Below are 11007 nucleotides of genomic sequence, written 5' to 3'. Positions count from 1 at the left end.
GTACATTGGCTTATAGTCTAGATGGGGAGATGGGCATTAATAAAAAGAAATAAATTACAGATATGAACATAAGTCCTGTGGAACTGGGGGGGGGGAATAAAGGGAGCAAGTCAGGGTGACTCAGAGAGTTGAAGGAAACCAAAAGAGGGTCTTGGGGGAGATGGGCCTTCGATAAGGCTTTGAAGGGGAGCAGGGTAATTTTTTTGTCCAATGTGAGGAGGGAGGGCTTTTCAGGCCAGAGGTAGGACGTGGGCGAGAGGTTGGCGGTGAAATAGACAAAATCGAGGTACAGTGAGAAGGTTGGCATTAGAGGAGAGAAGTGTGGGGGCTGGGTTGGAGTAGGAGAATAGCCAGGCGCGGTAAGAGATGGCAAAGGGATTGAGTGCTTTAAAGGGGTTGGTGTTGTTGATGCTGTTTAAAGACTTGCATTTGGGGAAAGGTGCGCACGTTGCCCGTTTAGTCACCCCTGCTGCTGAAGTTTCCTCAGAAACTAAAGTTTTCTGTTCTAGTACTTGTATCTCTCTCCCTTCTCCATCTGCTCTTGTCACCTTGAAATGCAGTGAATGAAATTGCAGAGGAAAGTTGAGCGGCAAATCAGGATGCTTGTCAGAGAGCTTGACGAGCCAGGATTCTACCCTGCCTACATTTAACTTTTAGACAGAAGCACAAGAATATTCAGGAGCGGCTAATCGTTTCCTAGGAGAAAGGGAGGTGCTTGAGGAGAGGAAGTTTAATTTGCTTTTATGCTCTGGTACTGGGATAGATAGCAAGATATTCTGACGTGACAGTCGCTGCTCGAGATGGGGCTCAAAATCTAAGCAATATGGTACTTTGTCCCCATTTGACAAAGAAGGAAATTGAAGCTCAGAGAGATTAAGTGACTTGTCCAAAGACCCACAGCAGGCCAGTAGTAGAACCAGAGTAGAACCTGGGGGATCGGACTCTCAGGCCCATGCTCTTTTGCCAGTAAGTCGCACTACCTTCCTTTCATTTTTAGGGGTCTTCTTCGTATCCTAAATTCACCCCCATTTCACCTTTGATTTAACCTCTCCAGATGGTGAGGGATTAATGATATTTGTTCAGGGTTTACCAAGTACCAAGCAGCACTACACTAAGCTCTTGGGTAGATACATGATCATCAGGTTGGACCCAGTCCTTGCCCCACATAGGACTCACAGTTTAAATCGGAGGGAGTTGGATTTAATCCCCATTTTACAGCTGAGGTAACTGAGTCATAGAGAAGTTAAGTGACTTGCCCAAGATCACCCAGTAGACAGAAGACAATTGACAGAACCGGGATTTCAACTCTGTTCCTCTGACTCTGAGGCCTGTGCTCTTTCCAGCCGGTCACACTGCTGCTGCTGCTGTTTTTTAAACATTCCTTGTCAGAGGGTTTAGCTTCGCCGTTTCCGTCTCTGAGCTACCGGAACAAACACCGATACCATCTGATCAAAGCCGGTACTGCCTTGAGCAACTCTTTTTTGAGGCAGGCGGCCTTACCGTGGCTTACATCTTATAAGAGGAACTAACGCTCTGGCTGAACATCTGGGAAATAAATTGCAGCAATTCTCCCAAGGTTTCCTTTCCTCATCCCAGCTGGCTAACCTCAGAGGTAAGCGATTTTGCAGGACTTGCTACTACAAGCAAGAAACACCCTTGGCCCAGGAAACCAGTAATAAATTCTTTCTGCTCTGAATAGTTCGGGAAGTTGCCACTGTCTTTCTTAGGGATTGCCAATCTCCCCGCCAGCTTCTTTTCCCTTTCCCGGGCAGTTCGAATAGGAACAGATCTCATGGGGTGTCCTGGAAAAAAAATTCTCTCTCTGATGCCTTTCAGTGATAACTAAGTGAAATAACATGGTGTAGTGGAGAGAGCACGGGCCTGGGAATCAGAAGGACCTGGATTGTCACCCCTGCTTTACCACTTGTCTGTCGTGTGACCGTGGATATGTCATTTCACTGTGCCTCAGTTTCCTCATCTGTAAAATGGGAGTTAAATCCTACTCCCTCCTATTTAGGACCGTGAGCCCCCTGAGGGACAGGGATTGTGTCCAACCTGATTAACTTGTGCCTAGCCCAGTGCTTACTTAGTACACTGCTTGGCACATAGTAAGCACTTAGCAAGTACCATATTATCATTATCACCACTGGTGAGGTGATCATCTGTATTTTGGAGAACAGAGTAGGTCGGATAGGTTGAACGAGCAGCGGTTAAGGAGTTTGGTTCTCCCCTTCCGGTCTGGTTGGGGAGGGGATGATACAGGAAACCTTCAAATCCTAATCTTTTCAGTCCATCGGCAGGAAGGGGCCTGGAGTTTTCTGGCCAGAGACGGCTCTCGTATCCTCTCCCTGCTGAAATAACCGTGTCAGGCGATCTTTGCCTTCTGAGGGACATTGGCAGATTCCAATTTCCTAAAGAGAGGGGACAGGAATCACTTTTACTTGAGGATAAAATTAGGAAATACTTTTGATGAGATTGCATTATAGGGAGATGTGGAAATCTGAACTGAGTTTCTGAAACCTTTTGAAGAGCAATTTAGGAAGGGTGTTCTTTCCCCACCCTGGCTCCCAGTTTCCTAAATCAATTAATCGTATTTATTGAGCGGTTACAGTGTGCAGAGTTCTGTCCCATACGCTTGGGAGAGCGCGATATAACAGAGTTGTTAGATACGTCACCTGCCTACAAGGAGTTTACAATCCAGAGTGTGGGAGACATTTAAGTAAATGACAGATATGTGCATAAACGCTGTGGGATTGAGGGGCTGAATAAAAGGTACAAATCCAAATGTGAGAGTGAGAGAAGGGGAAATGGCCAGGAGCTGGATGAAATCTGTGTACAGTGGCTCCAAGATTCTGTCATGTTCAGTCCAGATTTCCCAGGAAAAGGATTGAAGAATTGGCGCATTCTTTAAGAAAACTTTTTGTGAAAATATGTGGGTCTTTGATCCAGACGTTTCTGTCCTAAGCCTGTTTCAGAATCTTTTCACAATTCAGAGGGATACAAGATGTGGGTTGATGCTATTAGAAGAAAGCAGCTCCCTCCTATGGGTTAGACCCTGGCACTGAACTTTGCTTTTATAGCCTCACTCACTTCAAATGGCACCTTCTTTTTCTCCTTTTTAAAGTTGTGTCAACTGTCTCTCGGGGCCACCATCCTCCAGAGAGAGGCTCACTTCTGAAGAGAGCTTCACCTTACTCGGTCCCTCAGAGAGGACTGTAAAGCAGCCAATCAGTCACTCAGTCGTGCTTTGCACAAAATAAGTGCTCATTAAATACGATTGAATGAATGAATAATAATAATTAATAATGATGGTATTTGTTAAACGCTTACTACGTGCCACTGGGACATAGTGCTGGGATGGATACCAGCAATTTGGGTTGGACACAGTCCCTGTCCCGTGTGGGGCTCACAGTCTCAATTCCTATCTTACAGATGAGGAAACTGAGGCACAGAGAAGTAAAGTGACTTGCCCAAGGGATCCAGGAATAGAACCCATGACCTGCTGACTCCCAGGCTCGTGCTCTATCCACTATGCCAGGTACTGAGCACTTATTGTGTGCATAGCACTGTAAGAAATGCTTGGGAGCGTCCAATATTCATTCATTCATCAATTCAATCGTATTTATTAAGCGTTTACTGTTTGCAATGCACTGTACTAAACTCTTGGGAGAGCACAATATAACAACAAGCAGACACATTCCTGCCCACTACAGGCTCACAATCTAGAGGGGGAGACAGACATTAATATAAATAAATTACAGTTATAATAAATAAATTACAGATGTACAATATAATGATAGACACATTCCCTGTCCACAATGAGCTTCTAGTGTAGCGATGAGTTTACACTGTGGACAGGGAATGTATCTGTAATATTGTTATATTGTACTTCCCCCAAGCGCTTAGTACAGTGCTCTGCAGGCAGTAGGCGCTCAATAAATGCTCAATAAATATGACTGACTCAGAGAGGAGTTTTGGCCTGGACTGCAAATCATGTAGAGAAGCAGCGTGGCTCAGTGGAAGGAGGCCGGGCTTGGGAGTCAGAGGACGTGGGTTCTAATCCCGGCTCCGCCATCTGTCTGCTGTGTGACCTTGGGCAAGACTCTCACTTCTCTTGCCTCAGTTACCTCATCTGTAAAATGGGGATAAAGACTGAGAACCCCATGTGGGATTACCTTGTATCTACCCCAGAGGTTAGCACAGTGCTTGGCACATAGTAAGTGCTTAGCAAATACCATTATTATTATTATTATGATACAAATCAGTGGTACATTCCCCATGATGATTCGGTTTTGTAAAATACCCTCCCTTGCCAGCCCCCAAACCAAGAAAAGGACAGTTTCCTAATGCTCCAAGTAGATTGACTTTTGACCTCGTATGGCTACATTTTCAATTACCTTGGGAGGAATAATGGGAAATTAAGGCACCCATCCCAGAATATCTGTTCAAAGCAAATGTTTAATTGGAAAGAAAAAAAAAAGAAATTTACCGAGCCATCCAACCTCAGGTTCCCTTTAGAAGAACATCAATTGAAAACGAGGACAAAAGATAAGAACAAAGTGATAAAAGATTCCATTTTAATTACTCTCGTTTACTCATTTTAAACAGGGTTTTAAGGAAAAACACTTTATTTGATTTACTTCCATTTATTTCTTTTGTTTAGAAAGAATACACGGTCCACAGAATAAAAATTAACATTTTTTAATCTCAGACCTTCTAAGGATGAATCTTTGCAAAATTGTTTTGTCACTGAAAAGGGCTGGAACAAAAAGAAAAGTCATTGCTCAAAAAGTTACCGGTCTAAAAATAAATTCTGTTATTCTGTTCCTGTCTGAGCGGGGGAAAAAATTGAGATTTTTGGACTTTGACTTCATCATGAAATCCTACAAGAAAAATAGTGAAAGGATTGCAATCTTGTGCTTAAGAGCTGGAGGCTTCTTGGAGTTACTTCTTGTTAAATCCCGCTGTCTGTGTTAATAATAATAATAATAAATAATGGTATCTGTGAAAAGCTTACTATGTGTCAAGCACCGTTCTAAATGCTGGGCACTGTTCCTGCATATTCGATCATTCCTTCAATCATATTTATGGAGCGCTTAATGTGGGCAAAGCACTAAGCCAATGGGGGAGTGCATTCTAACAGTAAACGGACGCCTTCCCTGCCTACAATGAGCTTACAGTCTAGAGGGAGAGATAGGCATTAATATAAATAAATGTGTGGTTTACACCTCCCCATTTTGCACTTTCCACCCCCCTCCAACAGCTCTCCCACCTTCCATCACCACCCCCTCCGGCTGTTCCACCAGCCTGAGACTCCCTTTCCATCTAATGTGACAGACCGTCATTCTCTCCACCTTCAAAACCCTCCCGAATCCCTCCTCCTACAGCTTTGTCATTCTGCAAGAGATTTGGCAACGTGAGAAATGAGCCAGCTGCGGTGTTTGGAACTTCCTTCTTGGGATTAAAGGGAGAGAAGTTGCCAAAGACAATTAAGATGTTAAATTCTTCCTCTGAGCAATTGAATTCTCTCAAGGGTGTGTCCTTCTTTATGATTGTTATTATTATTATTACTGTTGTATATGTTAAACGCTTACTATATGTCAAATACTGTCCTAAGCAGTGGGGTAAGTACAAATTAATCGGGTTGGACACAGTCTCTATTTCACGTGAGGCTCACAGTCTGAATCAGAGGCAGGATGATTGAATCCCCATTTTACAGATGAGAAAACCGAGGCACGGAGAAGTCCTCCCACTCCCAGTCCTTTGTTCTTTCCAGTAGGCCAAGTTGCTGCTCTGCTTTGCCGTGGGGTGAACCTGGAGACCGCAGCAGGGCCCAAAATTTTGGCCTGGCGATCTGGAAGCATCAGTGTCTCCCCCCAACACACACACACACACACACACACACACACACACATACACACAGCACACACTGAACCTGACTGCTGAGGGAATAATCTCAACCACTGGGGATCATCTCCATGGGAAATCATTCCCGGATAAGCCCTGTGCCATTCCCTCGGTGGACTCTTTGGATTGTTTTTATCTGCTCTCTCGCAGAACCCGGGGGGAGAGTAAATTGGCTGCTGCATATCCTTTGCTCCTAACCCGCTGGCTCTCTCCCCAGGTCTGGTCTGTACCTCGACCTACACTCCCTCAAATTCCCAGAGAGACATATTAATGCCTGCCCTGCTTTTTCCAAACCATAATGGCTTGGCTATTTTGCAGCCCTACTCTCTCCGCCAATTTTGAGAAACGAAGTCCAGAATTCCCCCTCCAAGACAGGGGTTTTCTGTCTTTTATTAAAACCCGCCACAAAGCACCTGCACGCTAATACTCAGTGCTTCCCCATCCACCTCCAACTGCCTCCACCAGTTCATCACCAAACATCCTCCCCGTGTACGGATCTTGCCTGCCAATTAAGTCCTGAAAAAAGCCATCACCCAGCACCACCTCAGCTCTTCCTTATTGGCTCCATTTGAACTCAGCCACAAGAAAAATCAAGCTGGCAAAACGAACAAGATTAATAAACAGAAAGCTCAGTTCATGGAAAACGTCTATTTCAGGACCCGCAAGGAGAGGTGGGCATGGGTGTCTATCCATCAGTCACAACTATAAAGCATTCTCAGTGGGTGAAGCAGGTCCTTAAGGAGCTGGGAAAAATGAACAGACATAGATTTTTTTAATGGTATTTGTTAAAAGCATTCTATGTGTCAAGCTCTGTTCTAACCGCTGCGGCAGATACAAGTTAATCAGATCAGACGTAGTCCCATATGGGGCTCACAGTCTAAGTAGGAGGAAGAACATGAATTGAATCTCCATTTTACAGATGAGGAAACTGAAGAACAGAAAGATTAAGTGTTTTGCCCAAGGTCACACAGCAAGCAGGATTAGAAGCCAGGTCCTCTGACTCCAAGGCCCTTGTTCTTTCCACTAGGCTATGCTGCTTCTCCAGTCCAGGTTACGTCCCTGGGTACAGATCCTGAGAGAATTTGGGAGGGTAATATTTTTCTTCTCAGATCGGACATCAGGTCTGCAATGAGTTCTTTCCAATACCATGAGGTTCATTCACGTCCAAGCACCAGGACTCTGTCTTACTTTTCTTGAGCCTCCAAGATGGCAGTCCAGGGCCTCTGCCTTCTAGGGCTGGAATTCTACTTTGGGATATATCTCTGAGCATTTCTGTCCCCAGAGTTTTCTACGAGGAGGCTTAGGGGATCAATCAATCAGTCATATTTATTGAGCGCTTACTGCGAGCAGAGCACTGTAGTGAGCCCTTGGGAGAGTACAATATAGGGATATAATAGAGTTGGTAGACATATTTCCTGCCCACACAATGCGTTTACAGTCTAAAGGATGTGCTTCTTTCCTCTCAGGAGGTGCTCAGTAAATGCCATTACTACTAAAACCAATGGGAAGAATAATAATTGTATTTGTTAAACAATTACTATGTGCTAAGCACTGTACTATGTAATGGGGTGGATAAAATACAATTAGATCAGACACAGGCCCTGTTTATACTCCCTACCTCCTTTCCTCTAAAAGACTACGAAGTCTTTTGCTTGTCCAAACCTGACAAATAACCCGAAAAGTGAGTGAGATTCCAGATCATTTCCTCCTTAGTTCCCTATGGCCTGAATGATTGAAATCAATCAATCAATAGTATTTATTGAGCACTTACTGGCTTTAGGCCTAGGGGAAGTGCAATAGAATTAGTAGACATGGGGAAGCAGCGTGGCTCAGTGGGAAGAGCCTGGGCTTGGGAGTCAGAGGTCATGGGTTTGAATCCCGGCTCTGCCACTTGTCAGCTGTGTGGTTGTGGGCAAGTCACTTCACTTCTCTGGGCCTCAGTTACTTCATCTGTAAAATGGGGATTAAGACTGTGAGCCTCACAGTGGACAACCTGATTACCCTGTATCTACCCCAGCGCTTAGAACAATGCTCTGCACATAGTAAGTGCTTAAATACCAACATTATTATTATTATTATTATTAAGGATCTTAAAATCTAGCTGGGAAGACAGACATCTTAGCAGGGAATTAAAATGGCAGCAGCTCCCATCAAAGGAGAAGAGGATCTCCTATCTTCACTCTACTACTTATTACTAGTACTACTACTAATAATTAAAAATTATAATGATAGCAATTGAGGTATTTGTTAAGTGCTTATTATGTGCTGAGCACTGAACTGAATGCAAGAAAATGAGGTTGGATACAGTTCAACCGTTTCAGTGTCTAACTGTTAATCCAAAACAGGCTGGGACTTTTTCAAATCTTTCATTGACTCTGCCTCTTCCACCTCAGTTGCCCCAAGGTTTATGGGTGAGATAATGTCCGATCTTGTGACTGAAGGAAACCATCCAGCTGCTAAACTTTTTCCATGAGTCAAGTGATGATTTCAGCTAGAGGGAAATGAAGGTTGGCAAAGATGGAGGAGGTGGTTGTTATGAAGGGAGAGTCCAGGTAAGATTCTGAAATATATTTTGGGACTAGTGAGCAGTGTCACTGAGAAGGGGGAGATCAAAGATGGACTAGCAGCCAAGGAAATGAGCCCCCAGGAGATCTGGATTCCTATATTTCGACAAGAATGTAATCTCTTGGGTGGTTTTGTTTTTTGTCTGAACTGTGTGGTTTGGCTGCCAAAAGGGACTGAACTGTTGCTTAAGTTATTCTGTTTCATTAAAGGCAAAATAAGGAGTCCAGTAAAACACCAGTAGGTGGGATGAGGGGAAGTTTTATGGATTAACGTCTACGAGAAATGACAACAGAGAGATGTTTTCATTACCCCATGTGACAAAATGACTGGGAGGTGAAATCAGGGTAAAAACCAGGAAAAGAATCAAGAGGGGAAATCAGAGAGCTATAAAAATACCTGAAAAAAGGAGCCAGTGAATGAAGGTGACTTGGGGAACTCATTCTAAGTCCTATTGAAACCAATGGGGATTGTAATAATTGTGTTTATTAAGCAATTACTTTTGTTATTAAGCAATTGCAATTACTATTAAGCAGCGGGGTAGATAACGTGCAATCAGATATGGCCCCTGTCCCAAATGGGACTTAAAATATTACAGATGAACAAACTGAGGCCCAGAGAAGTTAAGTGACTTGTTAGAGGTCACAAAGCAGCAAACTGGGATTAGAACCCAGGTCCTAAATGTTACTAAATGGAGAATGTTCGGGTTGCTCCTGGGGAACTTAAGCATCCTCATTTACACCCTCTTTCAATCTCCATCATCCCATTAAGATCAACATAGTTAAGTGAGATAGAACAGTTTTCATGGCCCTGGATGAAAAGGTCTGTGTATGTAAAAAGCACTATCATCATGGCTTTCTGATGCTATCTCTAAAAGCACTTACAACTTCATTCATTATTATCCCTTAATATTTCCCAGGCCCTTTATCATAAAGATTGCCAGGCTCTAAACTCAGTTCCCTTAGAGGTGGGGTAGGCAATCCATGAGGCTTTATAGCATGGTGTAGTGGATAGAGCTCGGGTCTGGGAGTCAGAAGTGGATGGATTTGGGCACCAGGGCCTTGAAATGAATTCAGGAAAAGCAATTCCTCCCTGGATATGGAACTTGCTGAAGGATTTTTCCGGGGGGGTGGGGAAGGCTGATAAACTAAATAGACTCAAATGTGTTCTGCTGACGAATGTAGCTGATGTCATAACTCATCCAGGTTAATTCACAGCACTTATGCGTATATCTGGAATTTATTTATATTAATGTCTGCCTCCCCCTCTAGACTGTAATAATAAATACCACTCAGCAAATATCACTGACTGATACAGCGCTATATCCTCTTAGAGACTCCCTGCTTAGAGTAATTTCCTCTTACAGTTCTGCCCTGCGTGAATCAGAACTGCCCAAAGGACGATCACTAATGATTCCAATTTATTCCGATCTTTTTAGGCTTTTGTAATTCCTATAGTTTTTCCTTTTTCAGTGTAGAATTTCATTTGGCCGCTCATTTTCCCCTAAGCTTTATCTCTTGCTTTCTCTAATCGCCAATTTGCTAGTTCCCCCATGTTGTCTGTCTGCTTTCTGGCAGGCCCATCTGCTGCTTATCTGTTCTCAACTCTAACGGTAGCCATTTTCTTGGGGAGGCTTTTGTATGGCCGTCCACACCATTTGTTCCGTCAACTCTTGAATAATCCAGGTAGAATAAACCGTGCCCTCCCTCCTGCTGCCTCTCTCTCTGCCATTTTCAAGCGGGTTTGTTTGTCCTTTAGAGAATGGGCGAGGGAAGGGAGAGGAAATGAATGTATCTAGACTGTTGCTGGTGATATCTCTGGTGAAGATTGTAGAGGGATGTGAAATGTAAGGTTCTTGTGGGCAGGGATCATTTCTTCCAAGTCCACTGTACTGTTCTCTCCCAAGTGCTTAGTACAATGCTCTGCACACAGAGTCCTCAATAAATACCACTGATTGATGGTACAGATGTCATATTCCCTTGGGCCTATCACTTTATGGCAGCTGGATGTGTGGATCATAGTTTCATAAAGGAATTGGATTTTCTTAATATTATTATTAGTAGTAGTAGTAATGATGATGTATTTGTTAAAGGCTCATGTGCCTAGGAGAGATCATAATACAATCATATAATTTATTCAGTCATTCAATTGTATTTATTGAGTGTTTACTGTGTACAGAGCCCTGAACTAAAAACCTGGGAGAGTACAGTATAACAATAAACAGACATTCCCTGCCCACAACAAGCTCAGTCACAGTCCCTGTCCCAGATGGGGTTTAGTACAGTCCTTTGCACACAGTAAGCGCTCAATAATTCGATTGAATGAATCAACGTGAGGTTAACAGTTTAAGGGAGAAAGAGAACACTTTATTGTAAACTCCTTGAGGACAGGGATAAAGCCTAGCAATTCTATTGCACTGCACTCTCCCAAGGGTTAAGCACAATGCTCTGCACGCAGTAAGCACTCAATATATCCAACAAATTGATTGAATCGCTATTTTACAGATGAGGAATCTAAGGCACAGAGTGCCCAAGGTCA

This window comes from Ornithorhynchus anatinus, chromosome 20, assembly GCF_004115215.2.
Source record: "Ornithorhynchus anatinus isolate Pmale09 chromosome 20, mOrnAna1.pri.v4, whole genome shotgun sequence".
Classification (NCBI taxonomy): domain Eukaryota; kingdom Metazoa; phylum Chordata; class Mammalia; order Monotremata; family Ornithorhynchidae; genus Ornithorhynchus; species Ornithorhynchus anatinus.
The sequence above is the reverse complement of the archived record's forward strand: the minus strand, read 5'-3'. Positions refer to the sequence as shown.